This window comes from Lepisma saccharinum, chromosome 24 (genome assembly GCF_977018435.1).
Source record: "Lepisma saccharinum chromosome 24, izLepSacc3.1, whole genome shotgun sequence".
In the NCBI taxonomy this organism is placed as follows: domain Eukaryota; kingdom Metazoa; phylum Arthropoda; class Insecta; order Zygentoma; family Lepismatidae; genus Lepisma; species Lepisma saccharinum.
Window position 1 is genome coordinate 27,519,111 of NC_139252.1, and position 20,892 is coordinate 27,540,002.

A 20,892-nucleotide genomic window follows, 5' to 3' on the forward strand; every position below is an offset into this window, starting at 1 on the left:
TTAATGCATTCATTTGTTCTCTCAAACATTCATTAGTCAAGACATCCGAAGTCACTACTTGCGCAGAGCACTTGTTTTCGTCCCCTGCTCCAGAGATTCCCGGAATACAGTGTGCTTATACTTATTATAACACTAAGTTCCGAGAGAGTACATCTTATGGCTTAAGGCGAAGAATGTATCTTTATCTGTTTTGTCTGCTTTGCTTGAAGTGGGAATCGTCCTTATGACAGACCTGTTACTTCACTACACATTCGATGTCCTAACCAACTATTATAGCTCTTGTCTACTCTTACGGCGGGCGACCTACATGCTGGAAAGGAGAGCTGGGAATACGCAGGAGACCAACCAGACAACAGGTTACGACTTCGCGGGAAGAAGTACTATGTGAACCTCATTCTACAGGCTGCAGCGTTTCTTGGTCTCTTCCTAGCTCCCCACTTCCCTTACCAGCATGTAGGCCGCCCGCCGTAAGGCTGGACAAGACCTACAGTACAGGGTTATTTCCTGACTTCAGACACACGTAAATCACGTTTAATAAAACTCAGATTCAAGGAGGTTATATCAGTGTAAAGAGTAACCCATAAAGTTTTATATCATTACCTCATTACCCATCCTCATCGCCGCGATAAGCCTAAAGAGGTAGAAATGTGACCTGAATTAAGAGAAGAGTAAAACAATAATATTTTCAACATATTTCAGAATGTACGGGTAAGTACCAATAGAGGCAGATTCAATGTTCCCTATTTTGAGGCCCCCCCTCACACCCAAACAGTCATTTCTTCGGAACGTCTTCTTGCATGATAGGAGAGATAAAGACGAAAAAGGAAAGCAGAGAGAGAGAAGAAGAAAAGGAAAGGAGAGAGAGAGAAGGAGAAAAGGAAAGTAGAGAGAAAGAAGAAAAAAAGGAAAGCAGAGAGAAAGAAGAAGAAAAGTAAAGGAGAGATAAAGAACAGGAAAAGTAAAGGAGATAGAGAAAGAAGAAGAAAAGGAAAAGAGAGAATGAGAAGGAGAAAAAGAAAAGAGTTAGAAATGAGAGAGAGAGAATAAAAAAAGGAAAGGAGAGAGAGAAAGATAAGGTAACTCGACATACATCTAGCCTGTTTCCTTGTTTACTGACGGGCGGCCAGTTGACTTTCTCTGGCAGGGTTGTTGAAGATCCAGGAACGCATAATTTCTAATGTGTTCTATTGGGTTGCGATGTAGGACTGAAACTTTTTTTTCGCACAATTTAAATTCGGTCCAAGATGCGTATTGTTTCATTGAAAAAGAAGGTTCCTGAACCGAATTTAAATTGATCCGGAAATGAGGTTCCTGGACAGTATCTACAAGTGATTCAGGAAAACATGTCCCTGGACCGCATTTAAATTGGTCCGAAAAAAAGGTCCCTGGACAGTATTTATATTGAGCAGGAAAAAAGGTTCCTGGACCGTATTTAAATTGATCATATAATAAGGTTCCTGGACCGAATTGAAATTCTTTACATGTAAAAAGATTATTTACGGTCCAGAACTCATTTACGCTTACTCATTTTCTCTCCTGGACCGGAATTGAATTTATTTTTAAAATTCCTTGACCTTGAACAACCCTGGCAGAAGTCAGAAGGCGTCTGTTATGGGTCCCTTTCTTTTTAGATCACCAGATAGTCACCCTTTGACAAAATAAGTTTAACACGCAACGAAACGAACATCAATCTGAACTTGAAAAACAAAGCTCTACCTTTAACAATAAGCTTCAGACGAACATATTGTTTGATTACAGGAAAAGCACGAATCTGAGAAATTAATTTGTTTGGAAACCAATTTGGAAATTTCAATTAGTCCGAGAGTGTCCTGTCTCTCGCTTACGGCACGTAAACCATACGCTGAATATATTGCAGAAGTTAATGATTTCTCGGCGGCTATAAATCATCGTGCCCACACTGCGAGGCTAGCAACATGTCGTCGAATTGGTCGTGCATATATTGTCATCTGCGTTGCACGCTAGAACCAATAAAGAACACACGGCACTCTAGTAATCACCATCCACGTCATATGGGTCTGTTGATGAAAGAGTGGGTGTTCAATTAATGTGAATTCTGGAAGATCCTTGTATTTGCGTCTTTAGTTGGATCTTTTATGAAAGTTTACATTCTACTAGACCTGGATTTATATATTTGACAGTCTGGGAAACATCAGGTAATATTGTTATCCCAAGACGTTAAATTCTATCTAGTTATGGAAGGAAAAGCGATATACTGAAGTGTGACGTCATAACCTCATAGGTCCAGGACGTCATGAACTAACCTTTTTTATCATCCCAGATCAGTTCAGGATAAAATATGTATGCTTTAGCGGATTTTCAAAAGCAAAGGTACACGCAGATCTCGAGGTCTATAACACAAGTATTTTATGCAATTCAAAATCGAAGCTTTAACTCTTTAGTTTCCATATTTTGACCATTTTCGACTAACTCTGTGCAGGCTATATTTTTAAAAAACTTATGCAACGGAACTCCTTGCACACAACTTTGCAAGGGCCCCAAACCTCATGTCCCCCTTGTATTTTTGTAAAACATTCTTTCATGTAAGGAGACTTGAAAAAGGGGGGGGGGGTCAAAATAGGGAACATTGAATCTGTCTCTCTTGGTACTTACTCGTACATTCTGAAATATGTTGAAAATATTATTGTTTTACTCTTCTCTTAATTCAGGTCACATTTCTACCTCCTTAAGCTTATCGCGGCGATGAGGATGGATGATTCCAATCTCTCGCTCTCTCCTTCTTCTCACACCCTTCATTTCTTCCTTTTCCATTTCTCTTTCTAGAGAAAGAGGAAGAAAGATAAAAGTAACAGAGAGAGAAAGAAGAAGAAAAGGAAAGGAGAGAGAAAGAAGAAAAAAGGAAAACAGAGAGAAAGAAAAAGAAAAGGAAAGCAGAGAGAAAGAAGAAGAAAAGGAAAGGAGAGAGAAATAAGATGAAAAGGAAAGGAGAGAGAAAGAAGAAGAAAAGGAAAGGAGAGAGAAAGAAGAAAAAAGGAAAGCAGAGAGAAAGAAAAAGAAAAGGAAAGCAGAGAGAAAGAAGAAGAAAAGGAAAGGAAAGAGAAAGAAGAAGAAAAGGAAAGTAGAGAGAAATAAGATGAAAAGGAAAGGAGAGAGAAAGAAGAAGAAAAGGAAAGGAGAGAGAAAGAAGAGGAAATCGAAAGGAGAGAGAAAGAAGAAGAAAAGGAAAGGAGAGAATGAGAATGAGAAAAGGAGAGGAGTAGGAAGGAGAGAGAGATAAAGAAGGAGAAAAGGAAAGGAGTGAGAGAAAGAAGGAGAAACGGAAAGGAGAGACAAAAGAAGTTGAAAAGGAGAGGAGAGAGAGAGAAGGAGAAAATGAAAGGAGATAGAAATAAAGGAGGAGAAAATGAAAGAAGGTAGAGAGACAGAAGAGAGTAGAAAGAAGAGAGAACTGTGAACTTCCTCTCTCTTTGAAACCAGGACCTTTAGTGGTGTGATAAACGAATGAATGATTGCTTTATTTGTTTGTTTTACCGCGCTTTTCTGCTACTTTTGAATAATCGTGAAGATGAGGATGTGTGATGATGTGATGAAATTTATGAAGGAACACTCACAAAGAACACCTGTGATCCAAACCCGGCCCCCCTGACGTACTAGCACGCTGTGCTAACCACTCCGCCACTCCGTGAGTATAACGAATCCACACCGTGGTAACATATCGCTAACATGACAGTAATCTTAAAACATCGATAAAATACCCGCAAATTATACAAATAAGACAAGAACTTCATATTTAATTCCCAACCGTTGCCGGGCCACAAAATCAGACCAGGATCCTTGTCCCGTAGCCTCAAAAGCGAACGCTCTCTGCAGGTCTTCTGGCCAAGGCTCTCCCCGCACGCATAGCCCTAGGGCAAGAGAGGGTGGTTATCTCGCTGCGAGGTTTTGCGGCCTCTGTGGATGTGGAGTTCTCAGCAAGCGTTGAATAGTTTATAAAGCCCTGAGGTTTCCTCCATTATCGCCACATTATTCGGGAGCAAAATTCGGGAGAGGTAAATACGAAACAATTTTCGTTATGCACCGAAAAGCATCATTTTTTTTTCAGTCACTTCATTTGTCGACTGTATTCATTACATGTCATTACCTCCTCAAGCATTCATTCATTCATTCTTTTCTGCCCAGGGGCAGGTTTTTCCTTGTAACCTCCATGCTGTACGCGCTTTGTAGCAGCGTAAGACCCCTTAATTTTGGTATCTTCTTCTTCCCTCGACCATTCCTTCAACAGCATCCCTTAGATTACATTTCTTCTCATCCACTGGCCCAACCAATTCATTTTTCTCTTCATGATTATCTCCAGCATTGATCTTTTCCCCCCAAATTTCTTCCAGCACTGTTTCATTTCTCACTTTTATGTCCATTTTCCCCGTTCCATTCGTATCCATAACCACATTTCCAGAGCTTCAGTCGCTTCTTCTCACTTGTTCTCAGTGTCCATGTTTCCGCACGTACAGCTACACTCCATACAAAGCATTTCATTATTCATTTCCTCAGTTCTTTGTTCATAGATCCACAGAAAATATTTTTCCTATCTATTGAAGGCTTCCTTCCCCATTGTTATTCTTACTTTTATTTCTTGACTGCATTTCATATTACTGTTTATGGTTTAAAGCTGTCTACTTGTTCGATTTTCTTGCCTCTGATACTCGCTTGTGCCTTCCTCTTTTTTCTTCCGATCACCATTGCTTTTTTCCGATCACCATTGCTTTCGTCCCTAACTGTTCACAGTGAGTATTCAATTCTGCTAAATGCCTTTTCCACTTTTAGGGCGGCCGGTCCTAGTTCTGGCAAGGGAAGTGGGGAGCGGGGATTACACAGCAGACCAACAAACGCGGTGGCGCCGAGAGTTACGATGTCGCGAAAGGAAGTACTACGCGCACCTTGTTCTACAAGCTGCTGCGTTTCCTACCGCGCTGGATTGGTCGCTTCCCCGCTCCTCACTTCCCAGCATCTAGAGCGCCCGCCGTTAGACGAGACAAGAGCTATAGCATGGCATTCATGGTCCTTTTATTTTCTGCCAACATTTAATCCATGTTTATTAATTAAGATAGGTGGATCGTTGATCACGCAGGCTTTTGTAGCGGAGTCGGCTAGACTGAATGGATGGGTGTTGCCGTTCTCTGGAGAATTCTTTGATTTGAAGTGATTTGGGTGTGTCAACACGAAGGTTTTTTTTTTACCTTCTTCGTATAACGCGGTGGCGCGTCACGCAGGAAAAAGAGATTGCTGGTGCTTCTTGATGTAATAACAGTAATTAAGTGGGGATGGTTAGGGTTGTGGTAAAAAAAGGAAAGGGCGTCACCATAGGGCATGTTGGGGCACTGTCTCCCTGTCAGAAGGCGACAGAAAACTTTGAGCTGGTGCTTTTGTTGTGGGCTTTCTCTCTCTCTCCTCTCTTTCTCTCTCTCTCTCTCTCTCACTCTCTCTCTCTCTCTCTCTATATATATATATATATATATATATATATTTTGTAGCGTGACGTGGGGTAAGGTACTGGATCGAGTCACGCCGGGACGTAGCTCAGATAAATACGATAGGTTTCGTTTGACTTAGCTAACCACCTCTACCCTTAAGGGAGCTGATGAAGGATTGTTGAGAGCCTGTGGTGTTGAACGCTACTCACCCCTTGCTGTAGGTCTGGCCCTCGACTTCTGACGTCGGCGACGGTTGCACGGTGACAGGTGCCCGCTGGAGAGATCGAAGGTGGCGATAAGAGACGGCAGGCAATTCGGCGACTTGATTGTAAATGAACTGCAGATTCTTCGGCCGGCTTAATCCGGACTGCTTATGGACTTCTCGCTTGTTGCCGCCTCGTAACGTAGGGATCTCTCAGCAGGCCGTCGTCGTCTTCTCGTCGATCAGTTTGGTGGTGATATTGGAGGGAAGTGAGAGACCGATTTACCGTCTCCAGGGGTTTTAATACATTGGATTTGAGTCATAACTTGGTGGACTTTGCACCTCCACTGTGCACCTGGGGTATCCCTGGATGCAGATGGAAATTTACAGTGGAGGTGCACTCACCGCTGGCGAGGGCCGTTGCCTTGCTGACTGTGCAGAGCCGAGTGGAAAATTCTTGTTGCTCGGCTCTGCATCCGGTGGAATGTGGGGTGAATGAGCGTTCAACTTGCGAGCTTCAGAGCGATGTTTGAGGCAAATTAATGTTTCTACCTTTATGCTCCCAATTCCTTCATCAATATATATATATTGAGTTGGTGTTTAAGTCCACTTTATGCACAGTAACGCTAATCGGGACTGGACCTACAGTTTAAAGCGGGATCCGAACCGAACCACTGTGCCTCTGCAGGGAGTGCATGTGTGTGTGTATATATATATGTATATACACAGCATGTAACAAAAGTCCGGGAACACTTTAAAATATTATTGTAGCCAAACGAGTAGCATTACAAAGTAACAAAGTACATCATTTCAAGGAGTAAAGTTGTTTTTCTCATTGCAGATGTTACGTGTAGTTCCATATATCGTCGCTAGGTGGTGCCATAATCAAAATGGCGCTTTCTGGGGCAGAGAAGGCTTTCTGCGTGCTAGAATTTGACAAAACAAAGAGTACAACGGATGTGCAACGAAAATTTAGGATGAAGTACAGGAAAGCAGCACCAACCAGGAAGGCAATCTACAATTGGCATGTAGAGTTTGTTAAAACTGGGTGTTTGTGTGTCAAGAAGAGAAGTGGTCGGCCAGGTGTGAGTGAAAATGACATTGAGCGAGTGAGAGAAGCTTTCACAAGGAGACCGATAAAATCTATACGCAGAGCTTCACGTGAGTTGGAAATGTCAACAATGACTGTATGGCGTGTTTTGCGAAAAAGAATTAAACGTGAAACCATACACACTACAGTTAGTGCAAAAGTTATATTCTAAAGACAAAGACCAGCTACAGAAAGCGCCATCTTGATTATGACACCACCTAGCGACGAAATATGGAACTACACGTAATATCTGCAATGAGGAAAAAAAAACTTACAACTTTACTCTTTGAAATGATGTACTTTGTTTTGTAATGCTATTCGTTTGGCTACAATAAATTTTTTAAAGTGTTCCCGGACTTTTGTTACAATATATAAAAAAATTGAGTCGATATCATCAGTATATATATATATATATATATATATATATATATATATATATATATATATATATACTGGTGATATCGACTCAATTTTTTTACTTGAAATCGGACGCGGTGCGACATTTTTTTTTTGTTTTGCGCCTTGTTTCAAAGAGGGCAAATTGTTGGTGCCCGCCTTGCAGGCGCCTCTGTTACCAAAGTAGCCATGTTATTTGGCTTATCGAGAGAGACTCTATCCAAGATCATGATGACATAATAGTGTGTCCGGAAATACATCAGATAAACACCTGCGTGGACGAAAATGTACACTGCGTGACAGAGACAGAGGAACACTGAGAAGGATTGTGACCATGTTTTGCATGAAGAATGGTACAAGGTCCAATTATAAACCATCCAGGACTTGTATTTGTCCATTCCTCGGAGACTGTAGGCCCTTTTGGAAGCTAAAAGCGGTCCTGCACCTTATTAGCTACAGCGTTTCGACTTTTCTTCGCAGGTCTTTCCATATTTTTGTCCATCCCCTGTATACACACACACACACACACGCTTATGTATATATATATATATATATATATATATATATATATATATATATATATATACGAGGGTTGAGGTGTAAGTCATGACAACCCAGTAATAATTCGACAATCGAAGGATGTATTAAAAATGTGTTATATACAACTGAAAGAGTATCCATTATGGATATTTTGTTGGTAGGAATCATGAAAGAAAACCCAAGCAACCCTGTGACATACACATGTATTATGTACAAGTTACAAAAACCTGTCTGACCCTGTGACATATACATGTGCACATTTTACAAAAACTTGTCTGATTATGACAAACCTTCGAAATAATCTCCCGCATTGTCCACAGCACGATGCCATCGATGTGGAAGACGTCGAATATCATCGGCAGCACCATCCTCTTCACCATGCCTGAAGCGGGTGATCATCCAGTACAACACAGAGAACCATCTATTGACCAGCGGGTAAAGTACTCGTGTCAGGCTTCCTCCTTAATTTTCCATTTTCCGTCCACCTTTGCATATAATGAAAATATTACTGGGTTGCCATGACTTACCCTCGTATATATATATATATATATATATATATATATATATATATATACATACACACATATATACGGTGCATGTGTGTGTGTTTGTTATCAGCACAATATAATGTATGGCCTGTCCGCCATTTTAAAAAGGGATATCCCCATTCGCCTAAACTGGTTGAAAGGGGAACAAGGGAAAGTGCAAGTCAGGGAAATCTGTCTCTCAAGAGGGAAATACGTGCTCTGTTTTGTTGCATGTTAATTCAACCTTAGATCTCCTTGGTTACACACCTTTGGTGCAGGAATCGGTTCGGCAAATAGAAAAAGGACGGGTTAGGTTAGATTAGGATAGCTGTATATTTATTCTTAGTGAATATTTTCTTTCATCTTATAGGAAATACGACGAGCACCCCCTGCTGATGTATTGTGTGATAATGATCCTTTTTATGAGTAACGCCTGGCTATTTGACTCATGTAACGTTCCGAATTGTTTGGTGTTTACGTTGATCACAGTCAAAATTTCCCTCTCTTGAAATACTTCCCTTCCAATCGGTTTAGGTGAACAACTGAACAACAACAACTGGACAACTCATTTCGTCTAAATTGATTAACGCTTTCAGATCTGATTGACAGGTGCTTATAAGCCATTAGGCGAAATAGGATGCAATCATCTATCTATCTACGTCTTTCCTTCCATCTTTCTTTCATCACCCTTTATGTATTTTTTTATTTTGTTTTTATATTTTATTATGACTTCCTTTTATTTTTCGTTTCAGATTTCTTCAATTTCTCTCTCTTTACCTTCTTTTCCATGTCTTACATTCTCTCCCTTTTTCTTTTCGTTTATCTTTAAATGTTAATATTTCCTCTCGCTCTCTCTTTCTCTCCATCTTTCTTTCATCTCACCTTCTGTTACACGCAGTGATGTGCGTCTACGAGTAAACAACGATAGTCTAGATTCTACACGTAGACTATTTTATACACGTAAATTACGTAATCTATGTAAACAACATGGTGAAAGGTGATAACTTAGCAAAGGGCGCCGTGGAATTAGAAGAAAATTATACTGCATATCAGTTGCTGATGTGTGAGCAGAACTTTTCATACTCTTTCCTCCAAATTCGAACAATTTCTTACCTAGGAAAAAACCTAATATAGGAAATGTTCTAGTGTTTTATGGGAAAAAGACCACTCTTGCCTCACGACTGCCATCTGTTGTTGTTTTCTGCATAGTATTTATCTTCTTCCATAGTTGATGATAGAAGAGAAGATAAATGTTGTTGTAAATATTCTTTTAATTTCGTTAGGAACCAATATAGTTGAAAGTGTCACTTTCCTTTCATGAAACCATTGAAAATTAATTTTAATGCACTTTAGATTGTCTACGCAGTCTATGTAAACTACAACCCAATGTAATCTATGCGTAGATTACTTGTAGACAACGCATGTAGACGTAAACTTATAGTCTACGGCACACCACCGGTTACACTTATTTATCTCTTTTATACTTTTCGTTTCAGATTTCTTCTATCTCCCTCTTTGCCCTCTTTCCATGACTCATCTCTTCATCTCTATTTCATCTCCATCTTTCCCCACATTTCTCTGTGTCTTCCTTTATCTTATTTCTGCCTCCCCCTCGTTTGTCTATCTCTCTATCACCTTCTTCCAATCTCTAAAATGTCTCTAGAGATCAAACCGACGCTCGACACGTGTAGTGTGAAGGCAGACCAATCGAATGCAGGCTTATGTAACGTGTGACGTCACTGTATTACAAAACATTGCTGTAGGCTGGTTAATTCCCAAGTGGCACGTGCCGAATACCTCGTACCTTTGTTCTTGTTCTAAACACAGTAATCTGTTAGCTTATTCACTTTCCTCAGGCAATTATATTCTCCATTGTTACTTATTCAATTTCGCATCAGAAACCTACAACCTCGGAATGGATGAATTGTTTTTAGTTTTAATATTTATACAACAATTTAGGTAAACAAGACACTTATGGGTGAAATGTCAACAATCGCCTTGAGGTTGTTCCTGTTCGTAATTTGTAATGAAAATAGTCAGCAGCATATCATTAATGCTATCACTCAGTAGCAGTGGCGGCGATTTGGTTCCAGAACTGAGGGGTTGGGCAAGGTGCTAAATCTGTTGGGGGGGCAAGAACAGTTTGCTTGCCCTAGGTAGATAAGGTTTAGCATAGTGCGGGAGCAAAAGTTGCAAAATTTGGGGGCAACTGGCCCTCTTCCCCCACTAATCGCCGCCACTGCTCAGTATATAATCCACTAGTAGCATGTGGCTTGAAACGAGAATTATGGCTTCCTTTAATTCTCCCTGGTAAAGGAAATTAACAATTAACAACGGAGTTATTCACACAACCATTGCAATTTTCAATTTTCTCTAACTTCATCCTTTGATATACTTTATTTTAACACCATGAGGTTGGCATTTCAAACATCTTGACCACAAATTTGGAAAGTTAAAGAGATATTTTTTTACTTCATGTTGTTATATTTTTGTTCATAGATGGAGCCATAGTATTTAAAAATTCATATTTCTATTTCTAGTAGACAACGACGTACCAATAAATATTGATGCTTACCTTTTTATGGAAATAAATGTGCAATCGAGAAAATTATCTGCTAAAAACCTTTGTTGTAGCTACTGATGACGAAATGTACACTTTTCCCAGAGGTTCGTGCTACGATTTGAAATTAAAGAAGATAAGTACGTCGACAAGACACGCGTGCCCAGTATTTTCGTCATAGAACTACTCTTCAGTCATGTAATCAGCTTCATATACTGTATTGTTCACTGCATCTGACATTGTATATTTTTTAGGAATGATATGCCAAAGGGTAGTTTGACCCCACAAATACATTCTTCGGTACGCCACCTCTCTTAGTGTATCTTAAAAAATTCAGTTCACGATGGGAACAGCAAGGCATCATCCGTAAGGCATGGTGTTGTGATAACATTCTCGTCTTGTAATTAAGGGGCTTTAGATTCGGAATGCAAATTATGCCAAAACTCGACATTTACAATTATGCAAGTTTCAACCCGTCTTTATTTACCACTGTTAACGTACTTTTCAAAACGAAATGCCATGTTTTTTTTTCTTGCAATACAACATTCACATTGGTTGTCATTATTAGGGAAGGGATTTTAAGGTGCGGCACCTTTCCAAAAATATAGCTGTTTGGATACCGATCATTTGAGATATGTATTTTAGGACATGAAATCAAGTAAAATGAACACACTTTGTTCTACCTTTTTAGACCCTCCTTGATGCTTCAGCAACTTTTCCTTCCTTTTATTTCATGTCTTGTTAATAAAAAAGTGGACAGAAAAATAAATGATTTTCAATCTTCTTGAGAAGCTACATAAAATCCTGTAGTCTCATTTTGTAGAGCAGGACGAGTGCTATAACATGGTGCAATATAATCAGTGCAGCCTCAATTGTTCGCAAGATAACGTAGTTTCTCCTCATACAAGGATCTCCTGAGCTCAAGCCACTTGCATTCGAAAGCAGGAATGCTGAGCCTAATCCAGTATAGTAAGTTGTTTGAAACCCAGTAAATGCCACCTGTACTTCGTAAATACTTGTTGCTTTATCTAATTATTACTAATTATGTTATTTGCTACAGCGTTAAATAATGAATGCTAATGTAAGTGGTTTAAACCTGAATAGAGACATTTTATTGGCACCTTTTTTGCACCTTTTTAGAAACATTTTCAGAATACTTTTCTCCCTTCTCCTACCATAATTTTGCACCTTAAAATCCTTTCCATAGTCATAATATATACAAGGATGATGACAGGAAGTATGTTAAACTCACACAATAGTGAAGAAATATTTTTTTTCCTTCATTCAAATGAATGATCTTGAGTAAACAATTTTAATAATATAAATTTTTAACTGAGAATAGCGTTTAGGGCTAATGAATTATCCTTTTACTTGAACGACGTGGGGTTTCCAAATTGACATGTGTATATAAATTATCAGGTATGTTAAAAACACACAAGGAACGCCCATTTTTGTTTATTCTGAATTAATTCCTTGCATGAAAACGACGATTTTCACTTCATACAAGATATCACTGAAAAATGGTAAAAATAAAGGAATTTGTCCGAAATGACAATTGAAATTTCGACGTGTTGAGAGAAGCGATCACTTGCTGTAGTAAATCTAGACCTGACCGATGCAGGAAAAGACATGCTTGATGTGGTTAAAAAGAAACATGATTAGCGATTGAGAAACGAATATTTCTACTTATGTTGCGGAAAGTAATTTAGGCAAGAATCAAAAGAAAAACCATCTAACGAGATCATTGCTATACGTAGCAATTCTTCACTTCACACCTTACCATCATATTACAAATGGTACTTCTCTTGTTCAAAGCGCTCTGAAATCATAGCCATTACTCAAAACGCTAGGTTAAGAAAGCTTTCATGGATCGAAGGTCTTTTGCATACCATGAGAAGTAATGAGAAAATGTGTTTATGTATTTCTTTAGTGTTTTTAGATACCTCTTACCATATCCTGTATGAATTTGTACTCCCACCTCGGAAAACGAGCACTTTGCTACACTCAGATATTGCACTTACGTCTAGCCACGAAGTGTTAACTGATCACAAGTTTCAACTTTTGAAAAAGGGATAAAGTTATTTATAAATAACAGATAACATGCATCACCATATTTTGCTACGATCGCTCAGTAAACCAGCCAACTTTTTACATGTGTGAGCCTTTCTAGCATCGACAATATACATAATATAAAAATATACACGGAGCCAAGACTGCCACCTGTTGTTGTTTTTTTGCATACAATTTATCTTCTTCCATAGTTGATAATAGAAGAGAAGAGAAATGTTGTTGTAAATATTCTTTTCATTTCGTTAGGAACCAATATAGTTGAAAGTGTCACTTTCCTTTCATGAAACCCATGAAAATCAATTTTAATGCACTTTAGATTGTCTACGCAGTCTATGTAAACTACAACCCAATGTAATCTATGCGTAGATTACGTGTAGACAACGCATGTAGACGTAAACTTATAGTCTACGGCACACCACTGTTACACTTATTTATCTCTTTTATACTTTTCTTTTATACTTTTCCAAGACAAGGATTTTTATTGAAGCATTCGTATTTTCCTGAATACTTTCTTCTTGAATCTCTTCAGGTGGGGAAAGGGATGGCAGAGAAATTTTAGGTTGGGCGGTTGCCCACCACTAGCGCCATCCCTGTTTACGAACTACAGTCTACCGTCTGCTAGTTTCATAAGAAACCGATTATTTACACATACGGACAGACAGACACTACCATCGCAGTAAGGTGCTTGTATCAGCATTTTGCTGAAACGAAGTCTAGTGTTCTTAATAATAATTACATTCATTTTGTGTCTCTGTTAGACTAATACATATTGTGCTCGAGATATGGCAGGTATTATTTCTTTTAGGAAAATTATGAAAAAATTACTATTGGAGTAAATATATTAATCTATTAGTAACAGTAATAACGTACGTTGCATCACTAATAATAATTCTAACTACAATTATTTCAGATGTTAAGAAAAGCAATAAAGAATTACAATTACAAAAAAATTTACATGGCTATATGCATTTGTAATTCTAATAAAATATATGCTTATTAAAAACAAACTACTTATACATTTATATTTATAAATATTGTATAATTTTTGTAGGGTCTGTTAAATCTTCTTGGACCCGATATATATTGCAAGCAAACAGAAGAAGCAAGTGATCTTATTCCCAAGCCCCTACCTAATAATGTACGTAATATGTCTTCAACACAATATGAATTACGGAGTTCAGCTTACTTCAGTCACTTGTTGTCTATATTTCTCTTAGATTTTTATTTTCAAATGTTAGTGTGTTCATATTTTACTGGGAGACAGTTTCCTCTTAGAATTTTATTTTCAAATGTTAGTATGTTCTTTTGATACTGAGAGACAGTTTCCAGATCAAAGTGACAAGCGATGCTTGTCATAAACCTTCAACAACGAACTCAACATTTCGTAGCGAAGTGCAGAGTGGTTGGTACAGCACGCAACGACGCCAGTTGTCCCTGATTTGATCCTCATTAAGGGTGTCCCTTCATCATCATGCAATCAGTCATCCTCATAGTCACGATTAGAATACGTGAAAGAAGAGCGACGCTAAGTAACAAAAATCAAATCAAATTAATTTCGTGCCGTGTGTCACTGGGGGTGCCGAAACTAAAGGAGGGATCAGGGGTGGCCGGACCCCACCAAGAATTCGTTGCTGCGCATCTTATAGGGGGGGTCAATGTATATCTTTCTACATTACTTCATGTTGCAGCAAAATACTATTTATGTGATACAAATTGCATAATTTAATTGAGAATTCTTTTTGTGAACATTTTAGGTCCTTATTTCCTCAGATAACACACATGTACTTTGCTCACAAAGAGGCTGAAAATTACGCAGAATTCTCTACTGAAATGGACACATCAACATTGCGAGGTCTATCACTAGATCTTTGTAGTGCCAACATGTCTGAGCGTTTACTATCAGTATTTGCTCTTTTGAACACGCAGTGAATTAAGAAAAACGCATTGCATGTTATTGTTTAAACTTTACAAGATATAGCATCCTCTTCTTGTGGTGGCGTTCTATCGAATATTAAACCTCTTTGCCTAACAAGATGCTTTGCTCGTGTCTTACCAATATGGACTTGTTCTATCCGCTGTTGAACTCGTGAAGAAAGAAGGAAACGCAACAGTTTCTAGACTGTGGAAATGTTTCGCTGGAGAAAACACTATTCTTGGCCTGCTATATCTCTTTTCCAGTCTTACGGCGGGCGTCCAACATGCTGGCAAGGGAAGTGGGGAGCGGGGAAGAGACCAATCCAAAGCGATGAGAAACGCAGCAGCCTGAAAAACGAGGTGTACGCAGCACATCCTCCAGCGACGTTGTAACTCTCGGCGCCACCGCTGTTGTCTGGTTGGTCTGCGGCGTATTCCCCGCTCCCCACTTCCCTCGCCTCCATGTAGAGCGCCCGCCGTGAGAGTAGACAAGGGCTATAATGATTTGGAAAATCTTAACCAGGGTCTGCAAGGTAAGCAGCAAAGCATTGCAGGTACACTTTCAGCTATTGAAGCTGTACAGTTATGGTTTCAAAAAGAAGAAAAGGCGAGAATTTTGAGGACATCTTTCTTGCAGCTGAGAAACTGTAGCAACCAGTGAGAGTGAAAGAAGGTTCAGTAGAAGGCAAACAGTAACAAAGACCTATTTCGATATTGAAGCTATGCTCCTTACTGGGGAAAGAAATGCTAGTGCACTTACTTTTGATGTTGCCCGTTTGCAGTGATTAGAACGCTACATTTTAAAAGTAGCTTCGCTACAGCTACATCTGTACTTCCAACAATGTAGCTTCGCTACAGCTACAACTACATTTACCAGAAAGTAGCTCGCTACGCTACTCCTGTTTTCCACTCGCTACGTTTGCGCTACTTCTCCATAAATAACACCATTAAGCCTTGTTTCCATGATATGAAAAACTCAATATGCTGACCAAGGCAGAAATTTATTTTATTATAAAACCTAAACTAAACGTAACGTTTCAACCTTCTAGCAAGGTATTTTACAGACTCTGTACCAAGTACAAATGTAACAAGGTACAAAACAGGACGATTCACAAAAATACTTCCTCCAGACTATTAGAAAGTAGTTCAGGAACAATCTAGCAGGTGGCTTTCCCTTGCACCTGAAAGAGAATGTGGTTGGACTCTTTATCTCATGCTCTATTTCCTTCATTCTTCTTCTCTCCTCTTTCTCTCTTGTCCTTTACACTCTTTCTAACACCTTCTTCCATTCTTTGTTTAACTTCAGTCCCCCATTCCAGTTCATTGTGTCTTCTTCACCTTTCTTCTCTATTTCCTTGGTCTCTTTCATTTTCTCTCTCCATCTCTCCCTTCCTAACTGCTTAGTCTCATCCCACTCTATGTCATGTGCTGTTTCTCTCGTGTGTTTAAATATCGCATTTCTCTCTCTTAAGTCTCTTAAGTCGTACATCACCCCCATGTTGTTTCAACCTGTCTTTCAGCTTCTCTTTCGTTTCTCCTATGTCTTTACGTTTCACTTCGTAGATAATCCCTTCCTCTTCCTCTTCTCTGTTTTCCTTTTCCTTGTTTACATTCTTCGCTATTCTTAAGATGCTTCTCCGTCCCTTCCTGTAAGTTTCAATGCCGCCTTTCCTAAACAGTTTGCATATCTTTTCTGTGGTCTTCCTCATACTCCTTATTCCAAACCTCCTCTCTTATTCTTTCTCTTTCAATTCTACCCTGCCACTTTTCTTCCTTCTTCTGCTTATGTCCAGTCTATCATCCTTCTCATAGCCATTATTTTCCAGTTGTTTCCATAGGCTATTTATTTTGCCTTCTTTTTCACATTCTTTCGTGCATATTTTCTTGATTCTGTCCTCCATATTCTTTTTTTTGTCACCTCACTTACATCACTTCTTTCGTGGCAGAATACCACTGCTGCACACCTCTCCTGACGCCAAGTGGTTTCAATTTCTTGTTCTCTTGCCAGAGAAATACAAGATGAAGAAAAAGAGATATTATTGGAACTCGAAATAGAAGAAGAAGACAAGATTAGCTACCTAGATATATTGATGAAGAGGAAGACGAATGACGTACCTATGTAAGCGGCATATCAATTCAAATTTGATATATGAGGATGATGCACAAATTAATGATTAGAACTAGAGCTACACAAATAAAATTTGGTAGGATTATTTACATTTATATATCAACATATTTTCCTTGAGAATAAATATTGAGTTGAGTCACATAGTGGTTCGGAACCAGTTTCGATTAGCTTATCTGTGCATAAAGTGGACTAAAAGAAACTAGGAGGATGCGGTCCTTCTGAGTGATCTGAACACATTGTAATTTGAAAATTTGTGAACACATATTATGACGAAAATAATTGTAATTCCAGAAAGTGTATGTCTATCGTTCTTAATTTCTTGCTGGTGACATCCTATATCCTGACAATGGTCAATGCTGTTAACGGACTGATCCATTTATTGCTGGCACTATTGTCATTGTAGTGGAAAATGGATCGCTTGCACTGCAAGTTATGTTTTACACAGTAATTAATGACATGTTGCTGTCTCTTACATGATGGATATCCACACGATATGTTCCGTGGGTGCACCTGGTCAAAATCCCAAAATTGAAAGTTGTGAACAATAGGTTTGGCACCATTATAATTCAACAGTAAAAGGTAAGATGATGCAGGTATCCTTCGACTCATTGACTCTAGTCATCTCCACAGAACGGTCTGAGAATTACACTTCCTTAAACGTCCCTTCCAGTCACTGGCTGATGTTGAAACAGATCCAGATGAAAATTGTAAATACGTTGCACAACGCTTAAGTCGTGGTTTACTGTATTGTGAGTTTAATTGGCATTAAAATATCATAATACTGTTCAATATTGTTTCCTTTCCCTAAAATGATACAATATGTGAAAAAAAAAATCTGCATTCTGAGGTCACTGACCAAAGAATGAATTTTGACCAAATTTTCCATTCATCTTGACCACTGTGGGATGGCGCAAATGAGGAATTTCTTTCCGGGGGTTCCGCAAACATGGCATGTTTCTCCCCAAAATAGAGATGCAGCTCAAAAAACCGTAGCCGGATTATATTCATGTGTCAGTTAGTAATCCGGATATTAGAATTATTCAGATACTAATGAAATAAATTACGAGGATATCTATAATCTGCTATATCAAGATATTTAAAACATAAATTATCCCTATTTTCATTAATAGGCTTTGTCTTTATGAACCTCCTGTAAAATGAAGCGTCATTGTCGATTTTTTTCCCGCTGTTTCCACATTCAAAATTTACTTCAAAAATACTGAAAAGAAATGTAGCTGTAGCGAAAGTTTCGCTACAACTACAGGAATTTTGTAGCGCTTCGCTGCCCAGCTACAATTTTCAAAATGTAGCGCCGCTACAGCTACATCTACAGCTACAGTAGCGCGCTACATCTGACCACTGCCCGTTTGTTCTTACGAAGCTGAACGTGTAGTTCTGTGCTTCGTGTCGTCTCTAGAACTATTTGCGAAGTCAATGACCCAAAAGTGTCATAATTCTGTGGAAACTGTGAGAAGCACACAAAAATTGTGGCATAGTTAACTTAAAATAATTACTAAGTTAAAGAGATTTACAAAGATAAATTTACTATTCAAGAGCAGTGGAAACTAACAGGTGAAAGTTAAACCTTTTAACTTTTTCAAACAAATGAAAGATTCAAATAAAGTTTAAATAAGTTTTATTTGTTAAGAAATTAAAAATTATTTCCAACCAGCGGAGAGTTTTTCTTACAGTTTACCATAAGGATTTAGTCTACATCCCAAATCAGCTTTAAATTAAATAATAAACACTCTTAATTACAAAGAAAATAACCCAAGTTTCTCAAATTCAATTTTACCAAAACTAAATCATATTTTATCCTGTTCGAATGAGTAAGGAAATTAAGAAGTATAGATGGAGCATCGTAAGGTTTGACTAAGCTCCTGCCGTTATGTGCAATGCTTCAGAATTCGCTTACTGTAATGGCTACAGTAATATTGCATTGTTTAGTGAAAAATAAGATATTACTTAAATCTTGAGGAATATATAATAACAAAAGAAATTAACTCTACTTTTGAAAGTATCACTTACTTTTCTTTACAGAGGGTAAATATCCACACTTGGTACAACTTGATGCTATGTGTATATGTTTATTATTTTCCTTGCTTATTTTTGACCGTTGTTGATTGTTACAACGAATACCTTACGAATAAAGATATTTATTCCATAGATATCCCTATGGTTCACATGTTAATTACTGTTGTAATGAAGTTTACTGCCCCCAGAATAGAAGAAACTCCTGCCAAGTGTAATGAAAAGATTGACAGATCTACAGAGGCCCCCGCATGTGTAATTCCTGCAGATAGTGAGGGATATACTGTTCATCCTGTTCATGCATCACTTTCTACAACTCTTCCTGATAATAGAAGAGTTAGTGATGGGTGTAAAAATCAAAATTTTATATTATTTAGTAATAACCATTATAAAGAAATGAACAAATGATTAATATTCTTATACTTTTAAATAAGTATATAAAGAACACAGTTTCTTTAAAATGAAGTATATAGTATTTACGCTATTTTACATCATTCACTGCTCAGAATGGTATATTTCTTTTAATTTATTTTATTCTCAGATAAGCTAATGGGGAAAGATTTTTTATTTGCTTTATTTTACTTCGCTTTTTGCCACATTTGGCTAATTGCGAAGATGGGGATGAGTGGTGATGTGATGAAATTGATGAGTGAACACTCACGAACATCCATGCCCAGCCTTGGATTCGAACCTGGGATCCCTGGTGTCGTAGCGCGATGTTCTAACCACTCCGCCACAGGGGCCGGCGCTAATGGGGAAAGGGCCAGCAGTTTAATGTGAATCCGCCTGATGTTGAACGCATGATCTTCTTATTGCATGCATGTTGGTAATTGTATTCTTTTTATTTTACGTTAAGTTTCTTCCACTGGCGATGATTGATGATGAGACGAGTATGATTGCTCACAAGGAAACAGCCCAAGACTCGAACTTGTAACCTTCTGTGGCGAGATAAAGAGCAGACCGTTGCCGAGTAACCATGATCTTTGGGTTGCAAGGCATGTCTATGTCCCCGTAATAGAGGCATGCATATTCTTGATTGCTTATTTGCACTACGGAGAATGGCCATTTTAAAGGAGAATCAGGGCCTCCCCGATGGCGCAGTGGTATCGTCGTCGCCTTGTAATCAAGGGGTCCCGGGTTCGATACCCGGTGGTGGTTCGGATCCCACTTTAAACTGTAGTCCCAGTCCCGATTAGCCTTACTCTGCATAAAGTGGACTTAAAACACCAACTCAATCAATCAATCGATAAAGTTACCATTCGGGCATTCGCCTCGAGTGACAATCACATGACATCACTCAGATTGGTCAGTATTGGGATTCAAACATACCAGCTTTTAAATACAGAATTGATTGGTGGATAAGGAGTGTATAAATATATAAGGAGTGGTTCTCCTAATGCATTCTAATTATTTTAATATTTATTTTATATTTTCATTTTTAATAGTAATTTTATTAATAATTTATGTGTGTTTATATAGCTCATAAATAAAGCTATATACATTGACTTGCGACAATGGAATTTTTCCACGATGTTTTATTACGAGACTATAGTACAAACGTTGAAAGCAATATGTTTCTTGATGATTAGATGGTTTTTTTTTTTTTTTAATTATTGTATGTGTGTGACTCGCGCGGCACTAGAGTCCACATTTGGCTCACAGCATTGTTATTGTTCTATTCTGAGCCTTGAGTCTTTTGTTATTTGCAACATGGCTCTGCCGTATACAAATATATCGATATCGTTCGAGGAGCTCGCCAGCACTAATTCAAGGCCAAACGCACAATCGGAAAAAAAATGAAAATAGTTCAAGAGTGAAATTGTTTTTTTGCCTACTTGTCAGGTTTAAGTGAAATTTAAAGGCAAAAATAAATAGGAAAGAAGTTAATGTGAATGTGTACATTGATCATTTTTAAATTGTTCGTACTGATTGTAACAATAACAGCAAACAGTAAAATGTTGTCCACGTTCTTCACGTAACGTGTATG